The sequence below is a fragment of the Vicugna pacos genome, chromosome 20 (assembly GCF_048564905.1).
Source record: "Vicugna pacos chromosome 20, VicPac4, whole genome shotgun sequence".
NCBI lineage: Eukaryota > Metazoa > Chordata > Mammalia > Artiodactyla > Camelidae > Vicugna > Vicugna pacos.
Window position 1 is genome coordinate 6,149,777 of NC_133006.1, and position 18,728 is coordinate 6,168,504.

The 18,728-nt window shown below is 43.2% G+C and overlaps 1 protein-coding gene across 17 annotated transcripts in view; it reads left to right on the forward strand.

The window, feature by feature from the left end:
- The window catches only part of DST (dystonin), a 435,317-nt gene that overhangs the window by 139,105 nt on the left and 277,484 nt on the right, over positions 1–18,728 (forward strand). The window lies entirely within an intron of this gene.

Sequence of the window (18,728 nt, forward strand, 5' to 3'; positions counted from 1 at the left end):
ATAGACAACTTGTTTTTGTGGTTTTATTCAAAATAAAATCTCTACATGTGATAAAGAGTGGGTGAGCAAGAAAAATTTTTAAAGATTTAAAAAATAAAAAATTTAGGTTAGTGTACACCAGAAATTGACACATTGTAAACTGACTATATACTTCGATTAAAGAAAAATTAAACTTGAAAGTTTCCATCCATAAATTAAATTTTATTTTTTGGTGTACACTTCTATGAATTTCCCCACATATATAGGTTTGTGTAATCACCACAACATTCAGAATAAAGAATAGTTCCATTGCGCCAAAAAAAATTTTACATTAGTGTTTTAGCCTTTAAAAAATACTTTTAGCATAAAGCTTAAGTCCAGAGTCCTCTTTTTTGCTCAGAAAAAGATTTCAGATAACGTCAGTCCTCTGAAATTTTTTAAAAAATTTAACATGAACTTCCTTCTCCCTTTTTGAAATTTCTTAATTGAAAAAAGAAATTTAAATTACCAAAAGATATTAGAACAAAATGCAGTGGCATCTCATTGCTAACTTTAAGTGAATATTAACATTTTGTTTTAAATTCTTGCCTAGATTTTGTTTTTCAGTAAAAGAAAAAAGTTACTGATAATGCTAAAAAAAGTTCATTGAACTGGTATCCAATCTCACCTGGTGGCAACCTCTGACCTGGAATTGCTGTGCGTCCCTTGAAATGAACTTTTAATTTTAGAATAGTTTTTAGTTTACAGAAACGCTGCAAAGAGAGTACAGAGAGTTTCCTCTGTTGTTAACGTCTTATGTTAGTGTGTACGTTTATCACAGCTAATGGACCAATGCAGGTCCATCACCTTCAACTAGCTTCCATCCTTGATTTGAATTTCATGACTTTTTCCGTAATAACCCTGTTTCTCCTCCAGGATCCTTTGGAGGAGACCACATTACGCTTAGTTATCCTGTCCCTTTAGTCTTGTCTAGTCTCTGACATTTTCTGAGATTTTCCTAATTCCTCATGACCTTGACCATTTGGAGGAGTTCTGGTTGGGTGTGGAGTAGCGTCTTTCCGTTGGGGTTTATCTGATGTTTTTCTCATGAGTTTCTACAGGAAAGACGACAGGGTTCATAAAGTGTCATTCTCAGCACATCATAGCTAGGGCACCCACTCCCAAGATGACCCCCCGCGTCGGTCACCTTGATGGCGTGGCTGGGGCTGTGTTTGCCGGGCCCCTCCCCTCCCCAGCCCTGCATCCTCTGTTCTTATGTTCTTAGGACGCAGGTTATTCTTGGTACCTTGGGATGGGATGCGCAGCCCATCCTCGAGGGGTGGGGAGTTGAGCCTCGCGCCCTCGAGTGGAGAGGGTCTGCGTACATCGTTTGGGATTCTTCTGGGAAGGAAATGTGTGTCTTCTCCCCCCTTTATCTTTGTATCCACTTGGTCGTTTATTTGGATCACTATGGACTTAGCAATATTTATTTTATACTTTGAGTTACAATCCAACATGATGTTACTTATTTTGTTGTCAAAATTACCCCAGTGTGGGACACCAGGAGGGTCCTCCCTGCCTTTGACACGTCCCACTTCCTTACTTTTCTGACGTTACAGAACGTTCTAGGCTCATTTTGTGTATTTCCTACCCCAGCCCTGGACTCAGCCATTTCTCCCAGGAGCCTTGGTTCCGTTTTTTCGGAGGCTGGTTTTAGAAACCAGGACCTGGACGTGTTTTGTCGTCTGTTTTCAAGAGTGGTGCTCGTATTTTGGAACCGTATCTTATAAAGCGTCATGGACTGGTTTTCAGTTAATAAGCGAAGTATCTACTGACATCTGTTCTATGCGTAATTATGGTGACCGCAGTTTCAATTAGAGGCAGGAAGGAGACCTTGAAGGTCAGGTAACAAAGCAGCGTGGAGGTCCGCGAGCGCTGAGACGCCGGCGGTGCCGAGCGGGCTGCGCCCGGGGGCCCGGCCCGGGGCGGGGGGGGGGGGGAGGGGGCGGGGGGGGGAGGGGGCGGGGGGGGAGGGGGGCCGGGGCCTGGGCGGGGGCGCCGCGCGCTGCGCTCAGCCGCGGCTCGGCTCGTTCTCACCCCGCTCGCTGGCGGCCGCTCTGCCCGGCGGCCCTCCCTGCCCTCCGGGGAGGGGCTCCGTTTCCGCGGACCCCGCGGGGCTTGTGTGCGCCCCGCTTTCCCCAGAACCCGCGCGCTCCCTGAAGCCAGGAACTGTGTGTAGGGTGTGGACGCGGCAGTGGACGGGAACGCCGTGAGTGGGCAACACAGGCTCTTCCGGAGGGTGTCGGGCAGAAGGTCTGTGTGATAGAACATTCCAGAATGAGATCGGAAGCCTGGAAAAGTAAGTTGAGGTCATACTGAAGAGGTGTGTCAAAGCCGGGTGAAGGGGTCACGGGCAACCATTGAAGATTGTTGAGCAGAGGAATTCTAGAGAGATTAATCTAGAGTATATGAAAATGAATGTATGGATGTTCGTGCCTGGCTGAAGCATTGTGCTGTACACCAGAAACTGACGCAACATTGTAAACTGACTAGACTGCAATAAAAAAAAATATATATTTAAAAAGGGAAAAAGGGAGAAAGGTGGGGAAAAGGGGAAAAAAATCTAGAGTAGCAGGTGGAAGTTGGTGGCTCACAGGCTAAATCTGGACTGCAGGTATTTTTTTATCCCATGTACTGTGGCAAAATTATAAACCAATATTTAAAAAATTGGGACGTTTTATTTGAACAGAGTGTAGGCGCTTCTTGGGAAAAAAAGGTCATCTGGTAACGCTGGGTCCACGTACTCAAAAGGCAACAAAAGGCAACTCAAAAGCAGAACACACGCCCTTGAGATCATCATGATCATCACCTGGCCCCCCACATCCCTGTTACCTTAAACTCCGCCCAGCTTACCTGGTCATTGACGTCACCTGCGTGTCTCCTGTGTGCATTTGGGTGGGGGCCGGTGGTTCAGAGGTGTGTAGGCTTTCCCCTTTGTGTACGGGTGTGTAGGCTTTTGTGGCATTTGTAATGGTAAGATACAAGGGACCCACGTCTGGATGGAGGAAGTGAAGAAGGTGTGGGTGTTGGAGGGTGGTTATGTAGGACACACAGTGGAAGAAGAGCTCACTGGTGACCAATTTTTTTTTAATTAAAAATTTTTAAAATTTCTTGATACTTTTTTATTTTCTATTTTAACATTTTTTATTGAGTTATAGTCATTTTACACTGTTGTGTCAAATTCTAGGTGACCAATTACTTTTAAGGGCCAAGAAGGCTCAGAAAAGAAAAGAAAAGACAAAGATAATGACACCAGTTATCCGCTCTGTGTAATGAATTACTCAACAATCTAGAAGCTTTGGGCAGTAAAGTTTCACTATTTCACCGGGAATCTAGGAGGGGCTTAGCTGGGAGTTTGTGGCCCCCTGGTTTCTCATCAGGTGACATCTCCAGGCTCGTCAGGGGCCTCAGAGAATCGGCCTCCAGGCTCCCGGACCCCACTCGCTGTCCCCAGAAGCCTCATATGCCCAGAGCCCGGCAGCTGACTTTCTAGGGGGTCAGAGACCCAGGAGAAGGGTAGGGCGTGGGTACCGAGAGAAAGGCTCCGTCCTGTGCAGCCTAACTGCCAAGTGACATGTCCACTTGGCCACATGCAGTTGGTCACATGTGAGAAGAGACTGCATAAGGGTGTGACCAACAGAAGATGGGGAGTCCCGGGGCTTCTCCTGGGGGGGGTGGCCCTGGGGGGCTGGCCACCATGGTGACTGACAGACCACATCCCTGGGGCAGCCGCTTTCCTGAGGGACGTGGGAGTGATGCTGCTTCAGATCACCCTGTAACAAAATTCCTTGTGATTCTAATTGTTCTTGCCACTAACTGACCCTGGCTCTCATTGCTTGCTTTTGATAGACTTAAAAATCTAAAATAAAACTAATTAGGAGTTTTAAAAAGGGGGTGGTAGAGGCGTAAATTTGCAGATTCTACCTACCATATATAAAATAGAGAAACAACAAGGTCCTACTGTACAGCACAGGGAACTGTATTCAATGCCTTGTAATAGCCTGTAAGGAAAAAGAATACGAAAAGGCATTAATATGTGTGCAGCTGAATCACTCTGCTGTGCACCAGAAATTGACACGCCGTTGTAAACCAACTATACTTTGCCTTTCGGAGGCATTTTGTTGGTAACGCTGGTATTTTCTCATTGGACTATTAGCCCTTTGTGTGTAAGTCTCCTTCCTGTTACCTTACAGGCCAGGGCACTTGTCTGTGACTCTGATGTAATCTTGCAGTGGGGTTTTCTTCCAGGTTTTTGCTGAAGTGTTCTGTTTTTGCTTTCTTTTGTGAGGTGGGAGAGGTAATTTAAGTTTATTTATTTACTACTTGTTGTTTTTAATGGGGGTGCCGGGAATGGAACCCAGGACCTCGTGCGTGCTAAGCGCACACTCTACCACTGAGCTAGACCCTCCCCTCCAGGTTAGAAATTTTTAAGCTGACGTTAAAAGGTCACGTGTTCCCTCCATCTGTAGGTAAAATTTTGTTTTCGTTTGCATGTGCTGTGTGCATTTAGAAGGAAGCCCACAGACTATCAGATTCCTGAAGGCACCTGTGATCCAGAAACTGGGAATGACTTTCAGTGTTTGATGCGGTTTTGTCCCAGAGTTGAGAGTAAATGTGTTTCTGGCACACAGTGTGCAGATATGTCTAATTTCTGGATAGGAAAATGGAGTCTCCGAGTTTTGCCCATAAATAACTCACAACCAAAACATGTGCTTTTGACCCGGGGCTTTTTTTTAAAAAAACTTTTTTTTTTTATTGAGTTATAGTCATTTTACAATGTTGTGTCAAATTCTTGTGTAGAGCACAATTTTTCAGTTATACATGAACATACATATATTCATTGTCACATTTTTTTTTTTGACCCAGGGCTTTTATACTTCTTGGATGCTCATTTGTACATTTAGTGTTGTTAGAAATAAGAATTTTTTCAATTGAATGTCCCACACATGTTTTAACGCTTTACGTTCGATTCAGGAAATTATAGTGTCTCCTTAAATGACACCACATTCTCTAACTATTATATTTCAGACAGGGCCACAATGTCACTTGAACATCTGCTCTTTGCAGACAATTTTAGTCACATGCCAGTGTGAGGATTAGCATTGGTCTCGATTGGGGGGCCCCATGGAAGAGAAGTTATGAACTTCTAAAGTGATACCCGGTTTTCTTAAGTAATGTTTATCATTCTATTCCCTTTTGAAGAGAATCTTTTATCTATCAGGAATGTGGTTGAGACATTGCCTGGTAATTGCATGGTCAGAATCATTTTAAAAGATAAGTTATTCTGGGATGCGGTAGGTCTGAGGCTGTGTATGTGTTGTCCAGAAGAGATGCTTTTTGTTGTTGTTTTTAATAGACTTTATTTTTTTAGAGCAGTTTCAGGTTTGCAGCAGAATTGAGCAGAAAATACAGAGTTTACACAAAGCCCTCCCCACCCACACATATATACTCCCCCACCCTCGACATCCCTCATCAGTGTGGCTTATTTGGTACAATCGATCAATCGATGAACCAACATGCACACATTATTATCAACCAAATTCCATAGTTTACATTAGGGTTCACTCTTACGTTGTACATTCTGTGGGTTTTGACAAGCGCATAATGACGTGTAGCCACCACTGTAGCATCACACAGAATAACTTCATTGCCCTAAAAATCCCTTGTGCTCCATCTATTCCTCCCTCCCTCCCTCTCCCAATAGAGCTCTCGCGTCTCCAGCTTCTGCCTTACTTCTCGATAACTGAGTTTCCTGGCTGGTCATTTCCTTGTTTACATGTTAAAGGCAGCAGGTTTTACCAAATCACATTTTTAAAATATTTAATTAAATTGATTTTTTTTTCTAAGTCATGTTTTAAAGGTCCAGCAAAAATTCATCTGGGGAAGATTCTAGCTCATCTTTTTAAGCCCTTATGACTTTGCAGGGCAGAGTACATCCTGCATGGTGGAGTGATGTATCGCTAGTGGACCGGAGCCCCAGCCCCAGGAAGATGTACGCAATAAAATAGGGCCCCTCACACTCTGGGTTTTCATTGATTCACAGGGTTTGAAATTAGGAGCCATTATCTCCTTTTTGGTTAAATCAGGCTGGTTTCCAGCTTGACCACTAAGCCATGTTGGTGGCATCGCTCACTGCCTTGGACAGCTTGAAGGTAACATTCAGATCAAATATTATGTCATCCTTTACAGCAGCAAGACCACAGGGCCTTGGAGTCGCAGTCCAGCTGTGGAAGTCCTGGTTGTGCCTTTTTCAGCTGGGATGTTCTGTTATTTAACTTCTCTGTTCCACAGTTTACTAGATTTCCGGCTTCCTGGCTCCTGTCGGATCCCTGAACTCCTGTATCTGCTTTTGAGGGGTCCACGTGGGGCAGCCGTTGATGGAATCCTCACACACCTGTGAAGTTAAGCTCGGGGCGGGCGCTGTGAAGGGTGGATGCGTGGGGCGGTGGGCGGACGGGTGGCATCTGATGGAGGGAAGTCAGCCAAGGGATATGGCAAAGTAACTCTTCAGCTAAAACCTCTGAAAGAGTTGCGATCGCTTTCCTTCCTCATGGTGCTTGGTGTTTTATTTCTACCTTTCGTTCCCTTTTTCTGTGTGTTGTCTTAACCCCGTTTTGGAAGTGGGCAGGATGTGGATAATAAAGTGCTGTGAGGCTAAGTGTTTGGAGGGCAGGAATCATTTTTTCAATTAATAGACTTTTAGAGCAGTTTTACGTTGGCAGAAAAGTTGAGTGTAAAATACAGAGTCCCCATAGACTGCATTCTCCCACAGTGTCCCTTGTTGTTCAGTTAACATTCTGTATTTGTGTGGTGCAGTGATTGTAACTGATAAACCAGCAGTGATGTATTATTGTTCACCAAAATGAGTGGTTCCCATAAGGGTGTTGTGAAGCCCTGTGGGTTCTGACAAATGGGAAACGTCTCTTACCTACCGTGACAGTATCGTCCAGATGGCCCTAAAATTTCTCTGGGGTCCCCCTGTTTATCCCTCTCTTCCTCCCTCCCCTCACTCACTTTTTCTCTTTCTCTTTAGGTTTGCCTTTTCTAGAATGTTCTGTAGTTGGCCTCATACAGTAGGTAGCCTTTACAGATTGGCTTTGTTCACTTAGCAATATATTATTAAGGTTCCTCTGTATCTTCTTGTGGCTTGATAGGTCATTTTTCTTTTCTTTGTTTTTTAGCATTTAAAAATTTAAAAAATGTGTGTCCTCACTCGTGAATAATATTCCATTATCTGGATGTTTATACCATTGACCTGTTGAAGGATTTCTTGATTGCTTTCGATTTTTTTGTCAATTACGAGTAAAGTTCCTATAAACATTCGTGCCCATACTGTTGTGTGCACCTGTTTTCAGTTCACCTGAGTAAATAGCTGTGAGCGTGGTTAATGGATTGTGTGGTAAGACTGTTTAACTTTCGAAGAAACTGCTAACTTGTCTTCCACATTGGCTGCACTGTTTGCATTTCTGTCAACAATGAATTTGACACAACATTGTGAAATGACTATAACTCAATAAAAAAATGTTTTAAAAAAATGAATGAGCGTTTCTGTTGCTCCGTGTACTTGTCAGCATCTGGTGTTGTCCAGTGTTTTCTAGTTTGGCCACCCTAACAGGTACGTAGTGGCATCTCGTCGTTGTTTTGGTTCATGTTCCCTGATGCCATACGATTTGGAGCATCTCTGCATGTGCTTCTTTTCCATTTGTCTCTCCTTTGGGGAGATGTCTGTTCAGATCTTTCGCCTGCTTTGCAGTTGGGTTGTTTGCTTTCTTACTGTTGAGTTTTAAGAGTTCTTTGTATATTTTGAATAAGGGTCCTTGTTCAGAAATGTGTTTTGCGAATATTTTCTCAGTCTGTGGCTTTGTCTTTTTGTTCTCTTAAGAGTGACTTCTGCTGAATAGAAGTTTTGAACCTTACTGAGGGCCACCTTACTGGTTTTCTCTTTCTTGGGTTGTTAACTCAATAAAACATGTTAAAAAAAGAGTCATCACCAAATCCAAGGTCACTTAGATTTTCTTCTATGTTTTCTTCCAGCCGTTTTCTGGTTTTACGTGTAGGTCTGTCACCCATTTCCAGTCAATTTCTGTGACAGATCTGTGCCTGGACTCGCATATTTTGCGTGTGAGTGTCCGGTTCCAGCGTTATTTGTTGAACAGATTGTCCTTTCTCTGTTGAGCTGCCTTTGCTTCTTTGTCGAAGATCAGTTAGCTGCATGTGTGCTGTTCTGTTTCTGGGGGTTCTGTTCTGTCCTGCTGATCTGCAGGTCTGCTTTCTCTCCAGTACTTACTGTCTTCATCACTGCAGCTTTCTAACCTCAGTCTTGACGTTGAGTAGTGTCAGTCTTCCAACTTTGTTATTCTTCAGTATTGTGTTGGCCATTCTGGGTTGGAATCATTTTTTTTCATAACTCAAGAATAAGCACTTGGTAAATATTCTTTGTTGAGAATTTTTTTCCATTATAGCAGCAATGGGGGTCTTTTAAAACATAAGTCAGATCTGTGACTCTGCCAGAATCCCTCCAGTGGCTTCCCATTTCAGGGAGAGGCAAACGGAAGCTCCCTGAAATGACTTACGTGGTCCTCCAGCTCTCCTGTTACCTCTCGGACCTCATCGCTGAATACTCTGCCTGTCAGCCTTTTCCTTCTACACACAGCAGCCTCCTTGGTCTTGCTGGAACATACCAGCATGCCCTGTCTTGGGGCCTCAGCAGTAGCTGTTGCTTCTGCCTGGAATGTCTTTCTCCCGGATGCCTGCATGGCTACCGCCTCCATCTCTTTCAGGTCTTAGTCCCACACCAACTTCCAGGAAGGACTTTCTGGTCATCTTATTTGAAATTCCAGCTTGTCCCCTTCTCCCCTTCAACCTCTACACTCTCAATCTCTCTCTCTTTTTAAAACATTTTTATTGAAGTATAGTCAGTTTACAATGTTGTGTCAATTTCTGGTGTACAACATCATGTTTCAGTCATACATATACATACATAGTCTTTTCATAGTCTTTTTCATTATAGGTTACTGCAAGATATTGAATATAGTTCCCTGTGCTATAGAGAAGAAATTTGTTTTTTTAGATCTGTTTTATCTATGGTAGTTAGTATCTGCAAATCTTGAACTCCCAGTTTATCTCTTCTCACCTTCTTTCCCCCCTGGTCACCGTAAGTATGTGAGTCTGTTTCTGTTTTGTAAATAAGTTCATTTGTGTCTTTTTTTTTTTTTAAGATTCCATGTATGAGTGATATGGCTGACTTCACTTAGAATGACCATCTCAGGTTCATACATGTTGCTGCAAATGGCATTATTTTTTCTTTTTCACAGCTAAGTAGCGTTCCATTGTATAAATAAACCACAACTTCTTTGTCTAGTCATCTTTTGATGGACATTTAGGTTGCGTCCATGTCTTGGCTATTGTAAATAGTGCTCTGTGAACACTGGGGTGCATGTGTCTTTTCAAATTAGATACCCTCAGTCTCTCCTAACCAGCTCATTTTCTTCATAGCTGTCATCACTTTAAAAAAATTATATTTTATTTTTAAAATTCTAACTTATTTTTAAATTTTATTTAGGGGGGAGGTAATTCCTTGTTTTTAAAAATCTTTAATGGCAGTACTGGGGATTGAACCCAGGACCTTGCACATGCTAAGCACGTGCTCTACCACTGAGCTATACCCTCCCCCATTACCACTTTTAAAACCCTACATACTTATTTCTAGGTTTATTGCTGTTGCGTTATCATCTCTCTCTGCTAGAATTTACTTCCAAATGGCAGGGCTCTTTGTCCCATTGGCTCTTGTGTCTTCAGCAGATAAAACAGCAGATTTTCAATAAATATTCATTTTCAAAAGTCAAAATGAATGCATGAATGAGCTGGAGTCCCATAGGGAATGCCTGGTGCCAATGTGTCTGATCTTACCTGACCCTTCAACTCAGGGCCTCATGTGAGGAAGTTGAAATCGAAACCAAACTAAGCTAATGTTTGAGGGAGTGTATTGATTTCTGACAAGGTGCAGCTGCTTGTGGTGATAATAATAAGTCTTCGTGACTGTGTTGTTCATGAGAAGCTTCACAGCCCCAGTCATGTCAAAATAGAAGAAAAACCACTGACCCATTAGATTTTTAAAACAAGTTTTCCACTTGTGTTTCTCAGTTAAGAGAACTGGAATTTCTCTGAGTGACCAGGACCGTTAAAGACACTGCAGAAATGGCAGAGGAAGGCCTGTGTATCTGCTGTCTTCCTGAACAACATGATAGCCAGGATTTCAAAGCCAGATCTGATTTACCCACCTTTGTATCCCGGTGTCCAGCCTGCTTGGTACTTGGCATGTAGTAGGTGCTCATTAAGTGTTGAAAGAATGCATATTATCAGAGACAGTGCATTGTCCACGAATGCCTGTGATACTGAGGATCCAGGCAGGTGATGAAACGTGGGGGCCATTATACCCACGTGCTTTTGTGTTACAAGGAAACGCTTTTCATCCTTTACCACAGAAGTCATACTAAGTAAGTGGCCTTTGACTTAAAGTCTCAGGCCAGTCCGTGTTCGCCCAGTGTGCGGCCACGCTTCGGTTAGTGGTCTTTGAAAACAAGGTCCAGCTTCCACTGTGAGCCCAGACGGTGGGTTTTGGGGCTGTGAGGTCGTGGTATGTGTGGTGCACATGCTCAGCTGAGCCAGACCCAGACCAGAGTTTCTCCGCCCGCACGTGGTTCCTGAAAACAGAGTGAATCCCAAGCCAAACTGTCCCAGTAAGTCGGGAGAGGAAATGCTATTGAGGTGTTTTGAGAAGGTTCGGTTTTGGTGTTATTTTGAAGGGAGGGATGCCTTTGTTCCTGCTTGGGCAGGTGGACGCGAGGCTGCTGGCGCCCCACGGCTAGAAAGTCTCCTCCTGCTGGTTGTCAGGGACCAAAAATTGAAGTCTCACTCAGACCCTTGGAGGCATCTTCCAGACACTAGTCCTTTCTTTGACTCGGGTCTGTCTGGTGCGCCGCAGAATCTCCGTCAGGTCTCACAATCCATTCTGCACCGTCGCTGGACGTCCACTCCCGAAGCAGGGGGGGTTTCTGCTGCCGCTTATCTAATCTCTGCCTTGAGACCCAGAAACCGCCAGTTTCCCATCTGACTTGTGCACATACCTCTATTCTCTCCCCACCCCCTTTATGGTGCCTGGCTCGCCTCTGTGTCCTGTGATATTTCTACCGGGTGGTGGGGTGGGGTTCGTTCTCTTTGCTGGAGGTTCTAGCTCTTGCCTGACTTCTTCCTGCATTGACGTCTTACCGTAATTCTAGGATGGTCCGTTGAAGAGAACACTCACAAGTCCTGAGTTATTGCACCTCCATGGCCACATCTGTGATGAAACGAAAACTATGTTTGAAACACAGAATTGGGGGTTGGGTGGGGAATGACATCAGTAGAGAGGTTAAGTGGTAAAGGCGGTAGAGGCTGGGCTTTGGAAAATCTCATTGAAAATAGGTGTTTCCCGTGTGGCCCGCAAAAGCAGATGCGCATTTATTTGAGACAATAAGGTATTGGGACCTTCAGGTCGTGGGGTCTCCGGGATCCTGGACCACAGCCCTGTCATTCCTACAGATGAGGAGCCCCGGCCCAGGGAGGGAGCTGTCCCTGCCCACGCAGCGAGCCGGTGGCCGGTGATCACACACAGGTTTGCTGAGTCTGAATGTAGTGTCTTTTACATCTTCCTTTGCCTGCTGCTTCTGACATCCTTCCTTCCTGATCTCCTTCCTTGCTCGCTCCTGTCCTAATTGTCTTCTTTCTTTTTACACAAATAGTTGAATACTTCTCTATACTAGGCAGTATGCTTTCTGCTGGACTACAGAGACAGAGGATACAGGGCCGTCGGTCCCAAGTCTTGCTGTGAGTGAGCGGTGGGGCAGCTGGGCTTGTCCACAGAGACCTGATCCTGCAGCCGGGGACCCCAGGCCTCCGGTGCCGAGGGAGCCTGAAAGGCAAAGTCCGGGATGGCATCTGAAGTTAGAGAAGAGTGACGGTGACCGAAGGAGGTGGCCAAGCAGAAGAGCAAACGTTATTTGCTGTTAAAGTGGTTTGACCGAAACAATAATCTTGGAAAATATGCTTGCTCCTTTGTAGGTGGGCTACTTGCACTTTTCAGGTTGGCCGCTAGGCGGCGCAGGGCCATTGGGCAGTGACTTTGAGAGCGGCTGCTGTCCAGGTGGGAGGGGTCAGGCCACGGCGGTGTCTGTGTCTCTTCCCGAGGCATCTGGGACTGCGTGTGCGTGTGCGTGTGCGTGTGGTGGGAGAGGCCTTGGCTGTCAGGAAGGGTACTCAGGCACAGACGGTTAGATTAGCGGGTGACTTCTTCTTATTGAACTGTACCCACTGCTAGTTAGGTTGGATTGTTGTGAATCTGTGTATTTATTCTGCTCAATCACATTAGAGTAACCAAAATGTTTCCAAACCTTAGGGAACTGTGTATTTAATGTGAGTACATTCTCGAATCGTCAGCACACGTAGTGATACACCAGGAGAGGTCCTTGTGAGATCAGACCAGTGTCTCTTGGAGTAAATGGTAGTTTACAAGGTGACCCCTTTAGCCTGCTCTCTCTTTCTCTCTCTCTCTCTCTTACATGGATCATAGGGAAAACCTAGGACCTGTTGACTTGATCCAGGCAGAGAGAGGAAGCACTTTGACGTGATTAGGTAAATAATCAGAGCCATGAGGCATGAATTAATGCATATGTGAGTATGTCTGGACTATGTAAGGAGAAAGTTACAACACATGGGAACTATATTCAATATCTTGTAGTAACTTATGGCGAAAGAGAATATGAAAACGAATATATATATGTTCCTATATGACTGAGGCACTGTGCTGCACACCAGAAATTGACACAACAGTGTAAACTGACTATACGTCAATAAAATACATACATTAAAAGAAGGTACAACATATGGCCACAGATGCCAAACTCCTAAGGAAAGACAAGGAGGAAGTGATTTCTGCCAAGGTGTTAGTTATTCTCATAAATTTGTTTTATCCGTGGTGCAGGACAGACTAGGTGTTAAAATAAGTGCTTGTTGAATGAATGTGATGAAATAATCAAGAAAAATCACTTTCTTGTTTTCATGGTGTCTTGTTAGGCAGACATTTATTGAGGGGGTGACCCTGAAAGGGGAGTACAAAGGAGTTAAGGCAGGATGCCCGTCTCCAGAGAAGTATGCTCATGATGGAGACAGACGTGCACAGACTGCATTCAGGGGTGTAGTACTAGACGTGAATGGGGGGGTCTCCGTATTCAAGGTTTGCAATGGCAGCTCTGGTGCTGGACCCTGGAGGAGCTGCTTTTGAAGCCCATTTCTGTTGTGTGAGTCTCTGCTGGGGTCAGGAGAAGGCAGCAAGCCACGTAGGATGGTTTCTAAAGCTGCTTTTAACTTTCAAGTTATGTGAGTGTTTTAAAATATTCTCACTAATGCTTAAGGTTGACATCTGTGCCGTGAGCAGGCAGAAGAATGGGTACCTAGTACAAATTCCTTTTGAGGTTTTAGATGCTCAGCTGTAAGGTGCATTAATACATTAATGAGTACTGAAAGCAAAAGCTCTATTTAGTTAATTTTCGTTTCTTTTTCTTTTTTTTTTTCCTGCCTGCTTTAAAAAATTTTTTTGTGTGTGTGGGGGGCAGGGAAATTAGGTTTGTTTGTTTGTTTAAGTAGAGGTACTGGGGATTGAACCTAGGACCTCCTGCATGCTGTACCCTCCCCCACTTTTTTTTTCTTTTTTAAAAATAGAGGTACTGGGGACGAATCATTTACCTTGCGCATGTTCAGCACGTGCTCCAGCAACCGAGCCACGTTCCCACCCCCTCTATTCAGTTCATAAGTCAAGCTTCTGTGTATGATTATTTGGTGAAAAGTGATTGTGATGTTAAGATCTTATTTCTTGATTTGAGGGCTCAGTGAGTGGAAGCCTGATTCATCTTTTTCCGAGTTGTCAGAAGGAGGTTTAAGCCTCTGTGAGAGTTCAAGCTTGTTTTCGTCACAGCCTTGTAACCTGGGGTTGAGACGCCAGGACCCCACCCCAGGTCGGTATGCATCTTTGAAGGTGAAGCTTAAGGATCTCTCTTTTTAAAAAGTTGCAGGAATGGTTTTTAAGCTTTTTTGAGACATAACTGACATGAAACATCGTGGAAATTTAAAGCGTACCATGTGTTCATTTGACACACTGACGTCTGGTGCCAGGATGATTATGAGCACGAGCAGGCATTGTATTTGCCCCCACCTCTTGCCTGTAGGGCAGCAGTGAGTTTTAATTCCCTAGACCGCAGTCCCCTCTCCCCGGGCATCTCCTGATCAGCATCTGACAGCGGCGTTCCATCTGCATGTGCAGTTGGCGTTTCCATTTAGTGATTAGCCAGGGAGAAGCCATTAAAGGAGTGTGTTTTCCGATGAAGGCTCACGTCGGCTTCTTAATCTCCCCTTGCCTCCAAGAAAGCTTATAACTTATGGAAATGGAGTATTTCTCTTTAATAACTGTTTTTTGCTTCTTCTGATCTATCCCTGTAGGCATTTTAAGTCACTTCAGTGGTTTGCTCATGTGATGATGGATGAAGGTCTTAACATTTGGAGCGTGTGGATGAAGGGGTATATGGGAATTCTTTGTACGATTTTTGTAAGTCTGAAATTATTTCGAAATTAAAAGTTAAGTAAAAATTGCAAATGTATCTGTAAGTAGATTTGTAATATACAGCGATTGCACGTCTTCATGGATCAGGGTGGATTTTACTTGAATTTAGGGAATGTTAGGAAATGAGAGTGTCATTTTTCCTGTGTAAGAAATTAAGACAGAGTTGCCGTTTCTCTAGTACTAAGCTCATCAATTAAGTCCTTTTTCTGCCGTCTTGCTTGGATTGTGCAACCACCACTGTAATCAATTTTAGAATACTTTTATCATCCTTCCAAAGAAACCCTGCACCCTGGAAGGGTTGATCTTTCAAAGAAAGACTGTTGCAGAGAGGGGAAGGGTATAGCTCCGTGGGTAGAGTCTGTGCTTAGCATGAGGAGGTCCTGGATTCAATCCCCAGTGCTGCCATTAAAATAAATAAATAAATAAATAAATAAATAAACCTAATCACCCACCTCAAAAAAAAACCCCCAAAACCAAAACAAGACTGTTGCTGTGATGGGAAGATGAGGCATCCAGGAAGGGCGTGACTGACAGATGCCACCTGCAGTGATGCTCGCTGTGTATGGAACCATCCTTTGATTCCGTTAATCATCCTGGAGTCATTACAGTTATTTGATTCTTTCTGTTTTTAAAGGGAGTTATCGTTTCTCCTACACTGGTGTTTATTTACTTAGCAGATCGATTTCGGATGAATCTCTAGATTCTGTTTCTGCAGGTTATGTTTGCATTTGAGTATTTATGTGGTGCATTTTCATTGAAAATGTTCATGTTTAGAGGTTTAGAATTAATATTCTCTTGATATTTTTCTGTTAGAGTGAGGTTCCTTTTGAATTCACCCTATCACAACAGAGAGGAAAATCTTCAGGCGGGTCTAGATGCGAGCCCGTGGTGGGTGGGGGTGGGGGTGGGGGTGGGCCAGTGTAACCTGTCTGCACCTTATTGTCATCTTTTCCTCCCCTGACTCCTTCAGTGACTCAAAGCCAGTGGTGATAGCCTTCTGGTTGGGCCATTTAGATAAACAGACTTAATTTCCTTTATTTCTTAATAAAAGTGTTAAAAAAAAACCCATATTTAAATACCAAACAATTTAGTAATTTAAGTCATTGGAATACCATTTAAGAAAGCCAACAGAAACATTTCAAAGCTCCAGTGCAAAACTTTTTTTTTTTTAACTGAACTATAGTCAGTTATAATGTGTCAATTTCTGGTCTACAGATCATGTCCCAGTCATGCATATATATACATATATTCGTTTTCATGTTCTTTTTCATTAAAGGTTGTTATAAGGTATTGAATATAGTTCCTTGTGCTCTACAGAAGAAATTTGTTTTTTATTTATTTTTGTATATAGTGGTTAACTTTGCAGATCTAAATTTTGGTGCAAACCTTTTTGATAGAAAAGGTCAGTTCTTCCCTTGAGGGTCTCCTCTTGTGCAAAATAAAAGCTATTAGCTTATCACTTACCCTCCCCAGGCTTATGAAGTGTTTTTGTGGTCTTCCCTCACTTTTCAGTAATCAGTCCATCAGCAGGGCCCCCAGGGGCACTGCAAATTCTCCTTTGTCTCATCATTGCTGGCTTATCAAGGCGTAGATAGTCTTTCAACATCTGAGAGCAAAGGAATCGCCCATCATTCTTGGACTCTGAAAATTGTCTCGCTTGTAAATTGTTGCTGTCAATCATCTTTCAATTAATGAAAGTAACACACAGTTGTTGCAACAGGTGGACCAATTAAAGTTGTTTCTCTCTTGCGCAGTCCTCCTTTTCCCGTGATGACTAGTGTGAATGCTTTATTTACATTCTTCCCATATTTTCTCACAAAATGCATGAGATTGAAAAACAAGGTCATTTTTTTTTTTGCAGAGTATTTTTAAAAACTTATTACTTAAAGGAGAATGGAAAAGCCAGCACATTATTTTCTAAAAGGCAAAAACATTTTTTTAACTTTTTTTCAGGTTTCATCATATTTCCCTTTAGCAATTAGCATCTGATTTACCAGAGAGATTTACTAACTATAAACTACAGAACATATATCAGAACCAAAAATCTAAAATATAAGAGACATTCAGACCACTGTATCCACCTGCTTAACTTTCTGTGATCAAAACAGAGCATCTGTTTCCTTGTTACACTTTTCTTGTGTTTTCTCTAACTCAAAATATAGCTCATCAAAACCTAGAAATTTAGGAATATACAGCTTCCCCCTTACTCCCCCCCCCCAATCTGTCTTTTAGCCATCTAGTCCTGGAAGAGTCTAGGGAACCAACTTACTATTTTGAAAACTTGAAATAAAGGGAAAGAACCAAGCATTTACTTGTATGAACTGTTCCTAAACCTCAAGGCAAACATACACACACACACACACACACACACACACACACACACACACATACATAAATTTTTTAAACTGAAGTATACTTGAGTTACAGTGCTGTGTTAATTTCTGGTGTACAGCATAGTGATTCAGTTATACATATATATATTCCTTTCATATTCTTTTCATTATAGGCTATTACAAGGTATTGAATATAGTTCCCTGTGCTGTACAGTAGGACTTTGTTGTTTATCTGTTTTATATATAGTAGTTAGTATCTGCAAATCCCAAACTCCCAGTTATCCTCCCCCCCTTTACCCTCGGTAACCATAAGTTTGTTTTCTATGTCTGTGAGTCTGTTTCTGTTTCATAAATAAGTTCATTTATGTCCTTTTATTTTAGATTCCACACATAAGTGATATCATATGGGATTTTTCGTTCTCTTTCTGATTTACTTCACTTAATATGATAATCTCTGGTTCCATCCATATAGAATGCAAATGACATTATTTCATTCTTCTTTATGGCCAAGTAGTTATTCTATTATATAAACATAGCACATCTTCTTTATCTAGTCATCTGTCGTTGGACATTTAGGTTGTGTCCATGTCTTGGCTATTGTAAATAGTGCTGCTGTGAACACTGGGGTGCATGTATCTTTTCAAATTAAAGTTCCCTCTGGATATATGCCCAGGAGTGCGATTGCTGGATCATGGGGTAAGTCTGGTTTTAGACAAACACAGCTCTTAATCTTAGTTGTTAAACACAGGTAGAAACCTGTGAGGGAGACGAAACCCAAAGCCGTGTGGAAGAAGCAGTGCTGGACACCTTGTCCACTGTGACCACCGTGCCGTCTCTGGTCCACTCCAGTAGGAAGCACCGTGCGGAACCCTTGAGGACCATGTCTGTCTGCAGATGCAACAGTGGTCTTTTGGTCCAGGCTCGGATTGACGAATAAAGACAGCAGAGAAGAGGCAGATCTACTGGCCTTTTCTTAGGGACATAGTTTTTGTCATCCAGCTGCAGCATCTCATGAAATGATCTGATTACTGTGCCATTGTGTCAAGGAGATACATGCTTTTCTGTTTAAGTGAATACTGCCTCTGTTCTCTGCTAAAACCCCAACACGGTTGTATACAACGTTTGGGATGCGAGATGGACTTTTTGTGATTTGGGAAGGAGACAGTGGAGGGGTTGGGGGTGCACTGTCATCTTATGAGTTAGTGGTCGGGCTGTCTTCCTGTGGCATCTCCTAGCACTTGGCTCCATCGAATAGACCTGTGTCACCTGGGGCTCAGGGAGGGTTAAGTCGAGTCCCTCAGCTCACGTAGCTGGTTAAGTGGAAGAACTTGATTTTAACTGTTTCTGAAGCCTGTATTTTTCTGAATTCTGCATTCAGAGATTTTGATATTAAAGCATTCTCTCGGTACATATTTCAAAGTCTTGTGCGGTCTTGAATGTAGTTTGAGATGATCAGACTCTCCCAGGTTCCTAGCATGCTCTCAGAGTTTCCTTTCTTTTTTGTTTTGTGGGGACGTAAAGGAACCAGTGACCCTTTTGTTACATGTAGTGACTAGGTTCTTGTCCCGTCCCAGAAACAATTCAGAGGTGAGACAGGGAGGGTAAGAAAGTAAAGTGAGGATTTATTAAGGGATGGAGAGCACACTCTCAAGGGGAGGTGGGCAGGCTCAGGTGAGCGGCTGCCCTGAGTGTCTTTGGCAAGTTGGTTACATCGGGTGTAAAAATGA